Raw genomic sequence first — 16422 nt, 5'->3', positions numbered from 1 at the left:
GCACTCTGAGGTCTTGATCTGCAACTTATTTCCAATGAAATCCTTAGGGGCACATCTCAAGACATGTGGTCAGTGGCTTGGGGATGGTTTTGATTGTGTAAGCCATCATTAAATGGGAGGGATGCTGTTTTCAATACAATTGTTTCTTTATTGAATGTAGGGTGTTTAGTCCACCATCAGCTTTTACCAGGTCTGTGATTTATAGCAGTTATTACCAGCCTCTCTTGGTGCGTAATATTCACATATTGCCTGACCTTACCTAACTTCTGTGTACTCTTCAGTTACAAAGATTATTGGTCAAAATGGTCAAATGTACTGTTATCGTAAAACATCAGACGCTTTACACTTCAAAGTTGTGATGCTCTTCAGTTTGGATTGACAGCTGGGGTGCTCTTCAGTTTAGATAGAGGCACACATGTCTGTGAAGGCAAAGGAAAGGGTTAACTTTTTTTTTAATGTAGAGCCTGTATTATTCAAGAACCAAAGAGAAAAATGTCTAGCAAAATAAAAGTTACTGTAAATAGGGTTGGGAGGGAGGAAAAATTAACCATCTTGAAAAAAGCATTATGTTTACATGGCGCGCTTTTGAAAAGTTCTATGACATTTCCAGGTAGTTCTAGTTGTAATAGGACACCTGGTTGTTAAACCGTAGGTCTGGAAGATGCTTGCAAGGTAAAAAGATGACAGATTATGGCTCTGGCTACCATTCAACAAATGAAATCAAGAAGAGGAGGAATTTAACAAGTCTGAAAGTGTTGTCAAAGCTATCACCAAGCAGAGGTTGCACTAGCGTTGGAAGAACCAGTCACACTGGTGCAGCTACGGCGCTTAGTTTTGCTATGTGTGTAGTCCCTGCAGTGTCCCTTGATGAAAGCAGAAGTGACTGTGCTTGGCCTTTCCAGAGCCAATAAGTACAGCGGCAGTGGGAACAGCCACTGTAAGAAGTGGTATGTCTGTGAGTGACTAGGGTATTACAGACACTCAAAGGATTTTTGATTTAAGGGCTGCAGCCAAATACAGTGTTTTAGGGACTGGATTTGTCTGTAGACAGAGAGAAAAAGTAGCAAAAGAAGAGCTGAGAATGTGCAAATCAGAATTCTTCAAAAACACTATTTTACCCTGCCTTTGTTAAAAATTCAAACAAATACCCACCAGCTGAAAAAGTATATTGAATAACTGGACTTCACATACTGTGCCAACAAAACACACATGGGCCGTGGTGATAAAAGGTTTTCTCCTAGTGGAACAAATCACTTATCAGGCTATGATACAAAGTAAGGAAACATTTCAGTGCAAGTGAACTTTAACTTCACAATAGCTGCAATAAGGGAATGCTGACTTTCAGCTGCCTTATTTGGAGAAGAACTATCCAGACTTACCCACAGCCTTTACTTATCTGCTATTGTGTAATATTTAATGCCATATTTGCTTATATGTGCCCCATAATGACTGTTTTCCACTAGAGACATGTACAGCTGTTTTGCAGCCTCACATGTTTCCTTCAAAATTTCTTCTCCCTCTTTTCTCAGCCACTTTGTCTCTCATTTTCTTTTCATATCTCTGCCATTTCCTCTCTTTCATTCACTTTCGTAGCATTTCTTACTTTTCTTTTGTCTCTTTCTTTCCTTTCTCATCTTTCATGTCCCAAGTCTGACACAAAGCCCATAGACTGTCATTTTCTCTTTTAGTCCCTATTTCCTCTTCGGTGACGTTTTCATCAAACACTTGAGAAGAGAGAGAAAAATTTAGAAAAGCTTTTTCATTTATCCTGGGATATTTATTCTTCATCTCCTTCCTCCACCTGAGAAGACTAGCAACTTGCCCAGGAGAGATTATTAAAGCTGCATCTGTACTGTGGTTTGGGATGCCAGAGTTGCAATGTAGAGTAGTGGTCAAAAATGACACCTACATTTTTCATTGTCCTAATATGAAAAGAAACTTGAGATTCCTGTAAGAATCATAGTTAAGCTGAATTGAAAAGCATTACAAAAAAAAAAAAAAAGAAGCCTGCAACAGTGACATAATGGAGAAGGAAAGGGAAGTGTGGAGAAGTGCTGCATCAGACTCCTGTGCTGCCATCGGTAGAGCCAGGATGTGACCCTAGCTGGGCTAGGGTGGCCACACTACCCATGCACAAGCCAAGCTTGCACTGAAGGCCTCACTATAGGCACCAACTGACCTGTCCCATCACTTACTCTCCTTTCTGTCTTGTTGTGAGGTTGAGGCATTTATTGGCAGGAACAATTGCATCATTCCAAGAACTGTTTCTAGCAGTTGTTTCTGCCTATTGCTGATGATGTGTTTTTTCTTTCCAGCACACATAGCCTTAAAATATGGATATTTAAGTCTCATGAAAGTGAAAAAACGGAAAAAAAAAACAACCCAAAAAGCCCCTAGTCCCAACAGGTGATACCACACTGGCATCATTTAGAGCCTTTCCTCACTTTTTGTTTGTTTTCACAAATACTGGAGAAATTAAGCGAATCTCCAAATTCCACCTGAAGAGGACATACTTTTGGTGTTCAACACATGTTTGAAAGACATCCATGATTTAACAAGAGGTAAAGTGATCCCAAAGGCACTATCCTGCACTTGTATTAAAGAGACCAGGGGACGCTACATAGCCTAAAGCAAGACTATTGCAGTTCTTTCCTCTTGTTCTCTACTCTCGTTCTTTCTTCTCCTCTGCAAAGAAAAGGGGTAACAAAGTACCAGGCTACTCCTCCTTTTTGGAGGCAGCAAGTAGTGCCATGCATGACCTTTTGTTGCTTTGACATGTTACCTTACAAGCTGGTAGCTTTAAGAAATGCAAGGCAGAAAAATTTAATCTCCTTGAACATGATGTAAAGTCATTTAATTATTTTTAAGACATTCTTTGAGAATGACTGGATTGCTGCTAAAGGTGGGGCATGTGTGTGTGAGTAAAGGTTTTCACTTAACCAAAAAAAGCCTCCCGGGTGTCACAGAGCTGTTAAAGCAGGCTGTTTCCTGAGCTGGCCTGCAAGCTCTGGGCACTTGGAGATCCTGGATGCTTTCCAGCCAGGCTGTCAATTTTCAGATGAACATGGGTAATTCTCAGGCTCACCCACTCCTACCTACAAGCTGAAGTTTCTATTCCCCTGACAGCACAGTGCTTTTCTTTGGCTATGCTCCCACCAAGCACCCACAGCACAATTTCAGCCCTGCCATTGCAAAAGATACAGGCTCGATACAGGCTCCTGAGTATCAGGGATGGGTGAGAACTGGATTTTCTTGGCCTACAGAGAAAGCAATGGGTTTGAAAAATTATGCTTTCTTAGGGTGGAACAAAGGAACTCTTCTCCAAAATTTTCTACGAGATCAAACTGAACCCCCCAAAACCACCCATAAAAATAACCTTTTTGAACTGCTGTCAATGTTTCGTTTTGCTAAAAGTGCAATGTCTCATTCTTACTCCACCTTGAAAAACATTTTCTTTCCATGTACTATAAAAAGTCGAACCCTGCTAAACTGTCTTTTCAAGCTGGAAAACTGAAACATTTGCTTTCAGAAAGTTCAGGTGAGACCTGATTGAAAGACTTTCTCTAGCGATGTGTTTTTCAAAATGAATTCTCTGTGAAGTTTTCATTTCAGTAAAACCCTTTGTTTTTAACAAATTATCATTTTTTTTTTCTGGTGAGAAAACAGCTACCATGGAAGATTTCCATGCAGCTCAGTAGTGGGCTGGCCCATGGATATATTATGGGTGATTTACCAATTGCTGATAGAAGAGGGAAGTGTTTGAACCCAAACTTGAACTAGCGTCTCCCTCAGCCTTCTTCTGTCCCAGTGGTGTACCTGCTTCTACTCCCGCTTTCCCAGCACAAGCCTGCCCTACTACTCCCCTAACCTTTAATATCGGTGCAGGTGGAGATTAGAGAAGGGCTTCAACCATTAAAAGAAGTGAAAATGGTATTCTAACTGAGCATATAGACCTTCACAGGAATCTAGTAAGATCTAATTCTGCTCTACATGGCTATGAGATTCAGTGTTCTTCTCCCTTGTGTCTTGCTTTAGAAGTAGTATTGTTTCCAAGGACTGGATCCAAAGATCCTTGAATCCAACTGAGAACATCCTGCTGAACCCCAGACAAGTCTGATTTTCCTGTAATTTAGATAATCCCAACAGTTATAATTTTTTTAATTTCAAAGGGGGAAAACCTATTAGCTTATTTATTCGCTTTTCTTTACCAATGCCAGTTGTGGTAGAACTGAGGTTTGAACTGAGCTCTAAACCTAAATTACAGCAGTAGAGCTGTAAAAAACCTGTTCTAATTCTGGGAATACAAACATTCAGTTGTCTCTCAAAGTCTCAGCTAGAATAAAATGCCTAACTCACGCATCTTTTAAAACCAACTCCTCTGTTCTTCTTACCACCACTTCCTCCAGCCTCTAGTCCTAAGAGTAATCTTCATTACTTTCCCCCTTACACAAGACCTCACTTAAAGGAGAAACAAAGCAGGGTTGTGGGAATAGAGATGTTTCTCCTTCTGTGGTGGGTAGAAGAGTACATAGTGCTACTTTTGTTAGGGAGAGAAAGGTTTTCCATTTGTTCTCAGCCAAGGGACTGTGTTCACATTTCAGCTGACCAGACAGGACTACACAGCTCTCAAAGAGTTTCTGTGGCAATGGATGAAAATATTTGTATCTGGATTTGTCTTCTGTTCTATTTGTCAACACCAGTAAAGGTCAATGTTTTTCCTCATTCAGGGAAAGATGTTGTCCAGCTTTACAGGAGCGTGAAAGCTGAAAGAAGAAAAGCAAGCAGAAGTTTTGGCAAGTGGTAGAACCTTCAGGATCCAGGAACCATTAACCTGCTAAAATGAAACTGTTTCTTTTTCTGTCCCCAGGACACTTCAGTCATTCCTGTAAGCGCAGATCCTTCCAAGCAACTCAGAGAAAGCTGAGCGCATTAGCAAAGCTCCCTAAAATATCCCTGTTCATGTCTCCAAGCAGGCACTGCAGAGGAAAGCAATAGCTTAATCAAGCCATACTATAGAAAAAGAAATGAACTACAAAAACTCTTTCTTCATCTTCTAGCCCCAGAATTTAATTTCTGCCTTTTAGACTCCACTGAAGTCTAAATGTAGCAACACGGCATTGAAAGAGAGCCTGTCTAAATTTCAGGGAATCTCTAGACTTACATTTAAAGTCTAAAGGAAATATAATGCCTGTTCTGCATATCTTCAAAATAAATCAACAACCAAGCACGATTCCTATCCTACTGTTGTTGGAATGGGAAGCTAGATTCATAACATGTTACACTATGGAAATCTAGAGTAAGAGTGCATTAAATCTGAGTCTTGCCCAGTACATGGATATTTTCCAGTCAGATCCCAGTCTCCACCATCTCATTTTTACAGTATTTTGTTCAAATGTAGCTCCCTTACATCTTTTGACTAGAAAATGAATACACGCAAGATCCAGACTGCTGGCTTCTGGCAGCATGAAGCAGCAGACATTTAAAAATGCATTTATCATTTCAAGGAAGCTATTCCAGGTTGCTTTTTCAGAGTGTGATTGGAAGTAATTTTGAAAGTGCAGAACACTAAAATAAGAGGAAGATGGAGGCATGACTATCTGTAGGCTCTCAGATTTGTTCAAGATCAGGATACTTGACTGTACATAAGAGTAATTTCTATTAGGAATAGTTTCAAATAAAATTTCTTGGTTTTCCTCAATTAATGGCAAAAAAAAAAAGTATTCTAATGGCATATTTTAGGTTTAACAAAGCAACGGCTGTTACTCATGCCCACTATTGCATATAACTGAATACAGAAATAACTTAGCAATGGTTTAAATTGGCATAGAATTTTTAAATCTGGTGGTTCTGATTTTAATTTAACATATCCTGTGGTGCAGTGTGTGAAATATGTACTTAACCCAGATTGTTGTGAGATGAAAGCACACTCGTGTTTATTTTACATTATTTGCTGTAGTTTGTTGAAAGCCAACATTCCTGGGCAGTGAATGCAGTGGGGATGAATCATTTGAACTAGGTGAGGGGTTAGCAGCTGAAAGAAAATGAAAGTTAAATAACTACATTAAATTTCAGCAAAATGGGTTAAAAAATGTAATACTAGAGAAACCGATATCTTCATTCTGAGACAAGGAATTATGGAACTTATTTCTATGGGTTATCTACCAGTACTTTTAATGCCAGCAATGATTAGAAGTAACTAACATTACACATTTCCCACCTTCAGAACTGAAGAGCTGAAGCAAAGTTAAATACAAATTGCTACCAGGAGCTGTAGCGAATGCCTAGGGTGACAGTGTAGCACCAGGGAATCTATCCTAATGATTTACTATTCATATCACCATAGTTCGTAAGAATCTTAATCAAGGACCAGGACATTACCAGACTGAGTATTGAATAGTTAAGGAAAAAAGATGGGTCCTGCAATAGAAAGCTTAGCACTGAAGCAGAGGCAATGGGAAATGACAAAGTAGGCAAGAAAAGGGAGAGCAGAAAAGGAAATGATGGAAGAGCAGCATCTGGCAGATCAGAAATGAGCTCAGCACAGGGGTAGTCCACAGTAAAGATTTTCTGAGAGCATCGTGGGGGCTTTTAATGATGATTTTGACGGAAGACAAAGGAGCAGCTGCTCAGGTATTTGTGGTGTGCCCATCTCATGCTTGAGGAGTGGTGGGTGTGAATGAGCAAAAGTGCTGGTCAAAAAATCTATTAAGTAGGCAAGTGAGGCTTCTATTAAGGGCTAGCTGAGGGCAGAAATTACATCTGGTTAAGTGAGTGAGGTATTGGGGGCACTTGAAAGCAAGGGGAAGAGAATTCTCCTGCACATAGCATGGCAGGGGAAGGGGGCCAGAGGTGGAAGCAGCAGAGCAAAAGCCACCCATCAGGAAAGGATGCTTGGTGCGGTGTTCTAGCTGGGCACAAGTTGGATGAGACTGTGTTTTTCAAGGCCAGAAAGAAAAAGAGGCAGGAGTAGCTGAAATCCAAAATGCCAGAAGTCTGCACAGGAATTTTAGCTGAAAGGAGATGAAAGACCACAGCGTAAAGATGGTATCCAGAAAAAGAATAAAATCACTGAGGATGTGAGAAAAAGTCTGAGCCAAGGATGTCTCCTGTGGGACAGGCAGCATGTCCCGAGGCCATGCGGTACATCCCAGGCTGTCAGCTGAGCAGCTCTGTTTCCACTACGCTGGGCTCCACAGGGATTGATCGAGCATGAAGCAGATCTGTAAATCACCAGGGACAGGGAATTTGAGTTTGTTCTTGTAGGTGAGATTGCACAGGGATAATGTAAAGACATAGAGAGGAGCAAGGGAGAGAGAAGCAGATACAGAAGTCCCTGGAAAGTCGAGTGGATGACGAGGAGCACCTGCAGAAGGCATGATTTAGCCAGCAGCCCTTGAGCAAGGAGGAGAAGGCCACCAGGTGAGGATGGTGGCTTCATGGATGCCTGGCCAGTGAAAGAATCAGGTGCTTTTCCTATGGGCTGCGCACCACTTCTTGCAATTTCCTAAGGTGGTCTGCAGAGGTCTCTTGCCAGTCTGTGACTTTCTTTCTGTTCTCTGCCTTTAGCTGCTCTGCTCTCCTCGCCCAGGTGTGACCGAAACACCAACGAGGCTGAGGATGGGCTGGGATGTCTTGCATCATCTTCCAGAAATTTGGAAGATCAGCATTTCTGAAACCCAGAAGAAGCAGAGATGCTGAAAACTGCCAAAATCTGGAAGTCAGTCAGAGGCACTGGGGAGTACAAAGAGCTCACGCAGAGGAGGCAGAATAGCAACAGAGGGTCCCTTTGGGCTGGCTAACACGTGAATTGCAAAGCCACAGGGTTCATCGTCACACCACTCCCCACATTTCAATTTTCAGAGACAGCATGGTTAGTCCATCATCCTGTTGGTCTGGTCCAGATGGCAGAGACTCAGAGCAAAGCGCTTATTCACCATGAGATTGACTAGAAAAGGAGAGTCCCTCTATAAAACCAATAAAGTTTCATTCAATAAAGACTGTATCATGGCTAAGAGCAGTAAGGGCTGGACTCATGTAAGATCAGACATTTTGGGCCTTTTTATGTCTGCATTTAGTGTGCAGTTTCCACAGCTGTAATTAATGCCTTTTTTTTTTTTTTTGCCTTTTTTTTTTTCTTTTTTTTTTTTTATCATAGACTCTTGTCGTTCAAAAAACATGGGGATACCTTGCCTGGACAATGCCCTTGCTAAGCCAAAGAAGTGTTTCCTGGCCACTCTTTGTATTACTTCTCTCAGTCTTTAGATAACAAGATATAGATGCTCAGAGTCCTTTCACTCCTTTGAGTATGCAAGCTTAAATTCAATGCACATGTACCAACTCGAGTTTCAGCCTGACCTGTTTGAGCTGCAGAGGTTGTTGATGCAGGTGCTGGTGCCAAAACCCTTGCGTTTGTGCTGTCTGACTTCTTCACCCATGACACTGTATGAGGCCATAACTCATACCCTACATTGCTTTAGGATCTGCTGACAAATGGACTTGGCTGTGAAAGACCAGCACTACTTGGATGGCTGGGCTACTGCCCCCAAGCAAACCCTGGGTCTCAGCCAGGGGCACAGGGTGCGGGGAAAGCAGATCAGAGGTTTCTTATTTCTAGAACAGGTGCATGGGGCTGGGGGCTGCCAGCCTTGGGGTGCGCTCTCGGTGGGGTCTGAATGTTCTCTTGGGGTGCGTTCTCGGCAGGGACTGGGTGCTCCCTTGGGGTTGGCTGTTGGTGGGGTCTGGATGCTCCATTGGTGTCTGTCCGGACGCTGGTGGCGGGAGCGAGAGGCAGCCGGGAGCCGGCGGAGGCCGGGCTGCACCGTGGCGCGGTGGCCGCCCGGGGGAGCGCCGGTACCGCCTCGGCGTCTCTGTGGGCCCCGGCCCTACTCGCCCGGCAGCTCCTGGGCACCGCACCCTCACCCGCACCCGCGGCGGCGAAGGAAGGAGGGCCCCTCGCTCCGCAGGCAGGAGCCTACAAGAGCTGGCTCCCGGCTGGAGCGGGTGCTTGCGAGTCCCATTCAGAATAAAACGTTTCCCCCTTCCCCCCAGGGCATTACATAAATTTTAAACTTTTCCATTATCGAAGCTCTCAAATATTCTGAGAGGGGTTACAAAATGAGTTTACTTACAAATTTGGAAGTAGTGACAAGACGCAATGCAGTGAATTTGTCATCTGCTCATGACTAGCAGATGGTCCTCCTTCTTTGCAAGCAAACTGCGTGAGTCACATCTTGCCTGGTTCGGAGAATCGAACCACTGAGAAGCTCTCTGGCACCAGGGTGGACAGTGTTGCCCATCGCTAATCATGCTGCCTGCCCACACGGCAAACAGGCTCTCTTGAGCTGGGCGGATTTCACTGTGCCTTTTGCAAAGGTTCATTATTCCTCCTTCTTCCACATTAGATTAATTCGGGCTCACTCCTGTCTGCGGGGACTGCTTCACGTGGCTCTTGAAAGGCAAAGGGATCTTTAAATGGGAGCACATCACATTAACATTTCACAGATGATCTGAAAGAAATAACTGTGAGTTATGCTTAAACAGACTCATTTTTTAGTGCTGGATGAAGCCAAAGTGGGAAATGCAAAAAAGACTCTTGAGACCCTTTAGCCTGGATCAGTGTTGTTGCAGACAGCACTGTGAAAACCCAGTTCCCTGCACCAAGGCATAACATGCGGAAGGAGGCTCTGAACTGTTCCATTAGTCAGGAACAAAAAAAAAAGAAATAAAAATTAAAATAGTGCATCTCTGCATCTGTTGAGGGGTCTGTGCAGAGCTTGCAGGATTGGAGTTGCTTGTCCTGGTAAACAGGCGAGGCTCAGTTTAATTGCAGGTATGTCAGAGAATTGTTCTGTGAGGATAAAGTCATCTAACATACTTTCTTGCCTTCCTTTTCCCATTCTTGAAACACTTACTTGACCAACTATATTCATGTTGGTCTCTCTTGTTATCTTTCCCTCAATCACGACACATTCCTCTTTTTGTCCTACCATGTAAATCTTTGCAGATGATTGGTTTCCCTCTGTAGTGTTTTTTTTTTCATGTGTGGATAATTCACAACAGAACAAGACGGAACAAGTTTAAATGATACAAAAATGACATTGTAAGAGTGATGGGAATAATTCAGGGAAGATATCAACCTGAAAATATTTTGAATTTTTTTTTTTTTGCAAAGTGGCTAGGTTTCAAGTTGACAGGCTGTTTTAAAATTAATTCGTTCCCAAAGCTGTCACTTATTTGTATAGCATAATACTTGTTGCTCTTCGCTGGATGCAAGAGTTCCACTCACACCAGTGAGCTCGACTGTCTTTAGGTAGCAGAGTGCATGTGAATAATGTAAGGAAACAGTTCTGGGTTTCCTCATTTTGCCTTTTCTTCTGAAATGTTTTCTTGCCTGTCTTAGAAGAGCACTACAGATCAAGGCACTCTTTTTTTCATAGGTATGAACAGACAAACAATCCTCTTGTTTCTGAAAGAAATGCTAAAATCCATGGAGGACAGTGAGGAAAATCTCATTTATCCAATAGTGAATCATAGCCTGGCACCAGCGACTGTGATTTGGAGAGCCAGGAGCTGGAACCCACCTGTGAGCATCATCATTATCTGCTGGCTTTCCACAGTGCTCCAGACTCCTGCCACAGCAGAAGGAAGGTGCTGTGGATGAATGCTGATACCTCTTTCTGTGCTGCAGGAAAGGAGAGCTTGGAGGTGTAAGATGTGTCTCTGAAGTCAAGAGTCACAAATTCACCCTGAGTCTGATGTCCTGCTCCAGCAAAATCCACTCATACCTTTCAACTGTCTTCAGAGGAAAATGCTGGCAACTTCAGCTCATGGTTTTGCAGTCTCGACTACTACTTTATATTGGAAAATCAGGGTTTATGTGGACTGGAGGAATCCTAGAAATGAAGTTGGGGTCTTTGGAGGCCCTTATCTTGGCTTGTCATCTCTGGCAAGGGGGACTTGTGGTCCCTGATGTGTCTTGGCCCCAGTCAGAGCACAGCCATAGCCCGTCCCTGCCATTTCTCCTAAAGTCCTCCTTTTCTACTTCAGAGGTCAGATGCTGCCCTGGGACACTGTTTCCCTCCAACAAGATAGACCTTAGGCTGATTACTCTGCCTGGGGGTGCCTCATCAGTGGCCCAGGAGGGTGCTGCTACCGAATCACCATTTGGTATGTGGGTATGAGAAATGGAGGGAAACCGAGGGCAGGATTTACTGGAAACATGAGGTGGATCATCTCCAGGTTTGGGAAGGTTGACATTCATAGAAGCCTGTGGGGACTCCAGTGTACCTAACAGCTACAAGGAGGATCTTCCAAACTACTGAAAATAGGCTTGTCCTCTTGGTCCTTGATGAGAGCCTCCTCTCTCACTGCTGCCAGTATATCCAGGATTAGGAAGCTGACAGCCGCCTACATGCTCTGGAAGAGCACAGTGACCACGTGCAAAATTTATAGCCTACAGTATTGCTGTAGGTGGTGATATAAAATATTTCTGTGGGGTTTTTAGGCTTGGGATTCCCCATGGATGCTGGCAGTGACATACCTACATACTGACACAGTGGGGCACGCTGAAGGGGAGGGCTGGCAGGCCGCTTTGCTTCATGACACTGCAGAGTCCCAGGGATGAATGCTGTCCTGTGTCAAGTCCCAGTTGCTCTGGCAAGGTGCAGGTTACCTGTTGTCCTGGGTTCAGCAGTAGCAGTCATGTTTCTCCTTCATGGTAGCTGGTGCAGTGCTGTGTTTTGACTTCCAGCCTGGGAACAGTGTTGGTGAAACCGATGTTTTCGGTTGTTGCTAAGATTGAAGTGGCTCAGATGGACTTAGATTGGCAACATAAAGGTGAATTATTTTTGGCCTGGTGGGCCCATGACACTTCAGGCCATCAGGGCAGAGATGCAACATATAGATGGGCCCGTGATCGAGGGCTGGACTTAACAATGGACACTATTGCCCAGGTTATTCATGAGTGTGAAACATGTGCTGCAATTAAACAAGCCAAGCGGTTAAAGCCTCTTTGGTATGGAGGACGATGGCTGAAGTATAAATATGGGGAGGCCTGGCAGCTTGATTATATCACACTGCCACCAACCCGCCAAGGCAAGCGCCATGTGCTTACCATGGTGGAAGCAACCACCGGGTGGCTGGAAACACGTGCTGTGCCCTATGCCACTGCCCGGAACACCATCCTGGGCCTTGAGAAACAGATTTTGTGGCGACACGGCACCCCAGAGAGAATTGAGTCAGACAATGGGACTCATTTCCAGGAATAACCTTATAGATATTTGGGCCAAAGAGCATGGCATTGAGTGGGTACATCACATCCCCTACCACGCACCACCGGGCAGTGGCATAGGGCACAGCCCATGTTTCCAGCCACCTGGTGGTTGCTTCCACCATGGTAAGCACATGGCACTTGCCTTGGCGGGATGTCGGCAGTGTGATATAGTCAATCTGCACTGCACCAGCTACCATGAAGGAGCAACATGACTGCTGCTACTGAACCCAGGACACCTATGCATGATACATCTTGAGTCTGGGTTTTGCTCCACAGTCATATCCTTTGTCTTTCATCAGTGCTGTGTTTCTTTTGCTCGGTCAAAACCCTAAAGCCCTGGCTGATTGCCCTTTTGATCAAGCTCATTCACCATCTAGGACCCTTCCCTTAGGGCCTCAGCAGCTTGCTATGCAGATGGTCCTGCATAGACAGGTTCAACCCTGAGCTAAGCTTTCTCCACAGAGCTCTGTTTGCCTGATGGACCCTATGCAATGCCTATGAGACCATGAGGAACAAGATGCCAACAGTGAGAGACTAGGATTACATTGTGCCTGTAGTTTTACCTCTGGCCTGCTGCAGCATCCTACCTTGCCCACAAAACCTGGGAGTCTCTGGGAGACCCTTACCAGTTCATATGCAGGTGCCACCAAGGGCTACACTTGTAGGCATGGACAAGAGTTGAAAAACAGTTTTCCTCCCGAACTTCCATGCACTGACACAACTCCATGCTTTGCTACTTTTGGGACCTTTATCCTGTGCATAAATCCCATGGGCCATGCAGCCCCTCTCTTCCCTGCTCCACATGCTGTACTGAAAGAAGGACTTGGAGGAATCAAAAGTGCAAAGATTCAACAGAAATGAGACAGCAGGGATCTGTAAAGAGGATGCAGAGGAGGAGCAGGAAATGGGCTTTCTAAAACCTGGGCACCACAGCTGCCTTCCAGCTGCTGTCAGCATTAGCCTGGTGGCTTATCCCCTGCTAACAACACACACTGCTTGCCACACCAGGTTTGGTAAGCCCATGCTCATGAAGGGGAAGGAGGTAAAATGGGACCCTGGAAAGGTCCACAGGAGGCCCAAGAAAGCTAGTATGAAGTCTGAAGGGAGAGAATTAATTTAACAGTAGTATCTAAAAAGTAATGACACAGTGAGCTCCCAGGGTCTGAGGTCCAGGTCTGAAAATCTTAAGTAAAATCACAGCTTGGGAGGATGAAGCGGTAAAGGCTTGTCAGTCTCACCTGTGTCTTCATTGTTGCTGTTAGACATAGAGAATTACAGCTGCAAAATTTAGATGCTGTGAAGGACTGCTAGCCAGCCAACTGTGGGGTTTCACCTCTGAGCTGAAATTCCCTTGTAATGGGAAAGTTTCTCATTGCTTTTGAGTTCCCTTTTCAGTCTACTGGGATGAATACAAAATAGGATTCATTCTTGAAAAAGAACTGCTACATCTCCATTGGAGACACTATGGGTAAAAATGAAGCTCTGTGTTATATAGTCTGCAGCTCACAATGAGGCTTTAAATAAAACACACCTGAGAAACTGAAAAATCAGCAGCCACTAGAAACACCTTAACATCAGATATTTGGGAAAGGGCAGAAACCCAGCTTCAAAACCAACACAGCTACCTAGCTTCTTACATATTCAATTTAAAGCTAGCTCAGTAAGAGCCACGCAAGCTGCTCACTGAAACCAGATAAACCTGTGTATGAAATACTGAAGAACAATTTGCTGTTAGATAACTATAATGATAAGGGAAAAGTCCTCATTCTACTAACATATGACAGTGGTCAGTCCATGTATGGTTCTTCACCACAGAATCATAGAACAGTTAGGGCTGGAAATTACCTCAAGATCGTATAGTTCCAACCCCCCTGCCTTGGGCAGGGACACCTCATTTCCAGCATAAAAATGAGTGGTATTCATCTATTTCAAAATGACCTTGCCAAGATCAGCTATTTCATGTTTAATGAGTGCTTTGTACATCTCAGGTGAAGAAAACACAATAAAAGGGCAAATCTTATCAGAAACAGAATTGTATTTCTAGAACTCCAGACCTGTCTTAGCCTCAAGCAAGGGAGAAGTTTGTATAGCGTAGTTAATATGATTAGCCATGACTGAAGACACATGTTTCCTAGACTGGAAGAACTGCTAAATCTCCAAATTTTGCCCAGTCATGTCACTGAAAGTGATACCATACACCTGATGAAGATTGCTACACCCAGATATTTATTTTCCTGATGATACGAGTTGACCTTCTTTCGCCTACTAAGGAGGTACAAGCTGTTCCTATCCAAATGTCCTGACATCATCTCAGATGTATGAGCTCTCCTCCTTTCCAATCTGTTTCAAGCCATATTGTGGGTCCAGCCTGGCAAAGAGCTGAGTTCAACCCCTCACACTCCCCTTTGCATGCCTGGCTAAGACTCTGAAGAAAGATGACTTCTCCCAGCAAATAATCCAAGCATTTGACTTTCTCTGAGAACTAGATGTGATAAGAACATGAATGTCATCCAGAGTGGGTAAGAGAGAGCTGCCAGTCCCACTGCATGGTAGCCCTTCCGCTGAGAAGTCCTGCAGAAGGAAGGAGCAGGAGTTTGTGGGACCAGAAATAAGAATGAATTTAAAATCCACCAGTGCACTCCAACTGCTTAATAGCTACTTGCGGTTGAATCCAGCTCTTCTCAGCATCCAAAAAAAGAGAACTGATGTTTTTCTGAAGAAAACCAAGCCTTCTGTCTCAGGGAATAGATTAGCTTTTATTGTTAATTTATGTTTACCTTGCTGTGGATGTCATCTAAAGCTGCATAGTAAGAATGTAGCTGGAAGCTTTTGCCAAATCTGTATTATTTGGGGTATACAAAGGCTCTGAAATAAACCTGAAACCTGGGAGGGGTCAGAGAGAGGGATGGAGGCTATGCTTGAAACTTAACTACAAGTATGGTTCCCAGTTGTTTGGGGTCTAGCTACGCAGCCCAAAAAACATACCCTGAGCTCCCTGAACTGTCTCATAGAGCATCATGGCATACTTGGCTCCAAGACACAGTGATACGGATTGACGAGGCTTTTAATTTCTTCCTAAACTTTCTGACTATTAATGTTTTCTAACAAGAAATCCAAACTGTGACGAGGCAAATGGGTGAAGAAAGGCCTTGCAACAGAGATGCAAAATGGGAGCTGAATCAAGCGTCAGTAATTAGCTAATGACTGTGATCATTTATGAAACCTCCCAGCAGTGGTGGCAAAGTGCTGATTCTAGAGAAGTGGCCGCCCTCTTCCTTGATGTCTTTAATCCTTGCTGTCTCAGCTGCCATGGCTCAAGTGCTGGAAAACTCCACCCTCTTTCTGGCCTCCAATCAAAATCAATATTTCAGAGAGAAACACAAAAGCGTAAAGGAGTTAAACAAAAGTTCAGATAAGCATAACAAATACTGGAAAGATGAGATCCTCCAAGCAAAGTGCTCTAGAAAGCACGCCATTTAATCTGTGCAAGGCTCTCATCAATTGCTGTGTGCAGAAAGAGCTATTCTTGGACTCATAAGGAGGTAAGGGATTTATTTCCTCAGCTGCATGGAGTCATGCTATGAGATATCATAAAGTAAGAATAATTAGGATTTCAGCTTTCAATGCACAAGTTTTGTAGGTTTCCCTGTGTTTCCAGCCCTTTCCAAAAAGACATTCCCTAAGCAGTAGTTGGGATTTCTGTATTATTCAACTATCTAATCCTCACAAGTAATCTCTTTATGTTTATGTGACAAGTGGCTGTGTTAGCTTCCATTTGAGCATCTTCAGATGACCTTGGTAATTAATACTTTAGTGCAATAACAAATAATTGAAGTATGTTTTAATTTGAGGAGTTCAGTGATGATCCACCAGTGTGGATTTAATTTACCTGGCAATACCTTGACTACAGTTAAGACCAATCACAGGAAATATGATGGTAAAATCCAGAGTGGTCACTTCAGGGTGTTTGTTTCGTGGTTGCAATGGCAATACAAGAAGCTTGCACTAACATACAAAGCTGAATTTTCAGAGTGTGGGAAGCAAGTGTGCAAAGGGTCTGATGATTAACTTTCTTGGCACCAGTTGCTTTCCTGCAACACAGCAATCATTACCTCAGGCAAAAACAAATTGCTCCATGACGTTTTGTTGCT

The sequence above is a fragment of the Pezoporus occidentalis genome, unplaced genomic scaffold, assembly GCF_034315485.1.
Source record: "Pezoporus occidentalis ecotype Australia unplaced genomic scaffold, CSIRO_AGI_Poc_V1 ctg77, whole genome shotgun sequence".
Taxonomy (NCBI): Eukaryota; Metazoa; Chordata; class Aves; order Psittaciformes; family Psittacidae; genus Pezoporus; species Pezoporus occidentalis.
Note: the sequence above shows the minus strand (reverse complement) of the source record.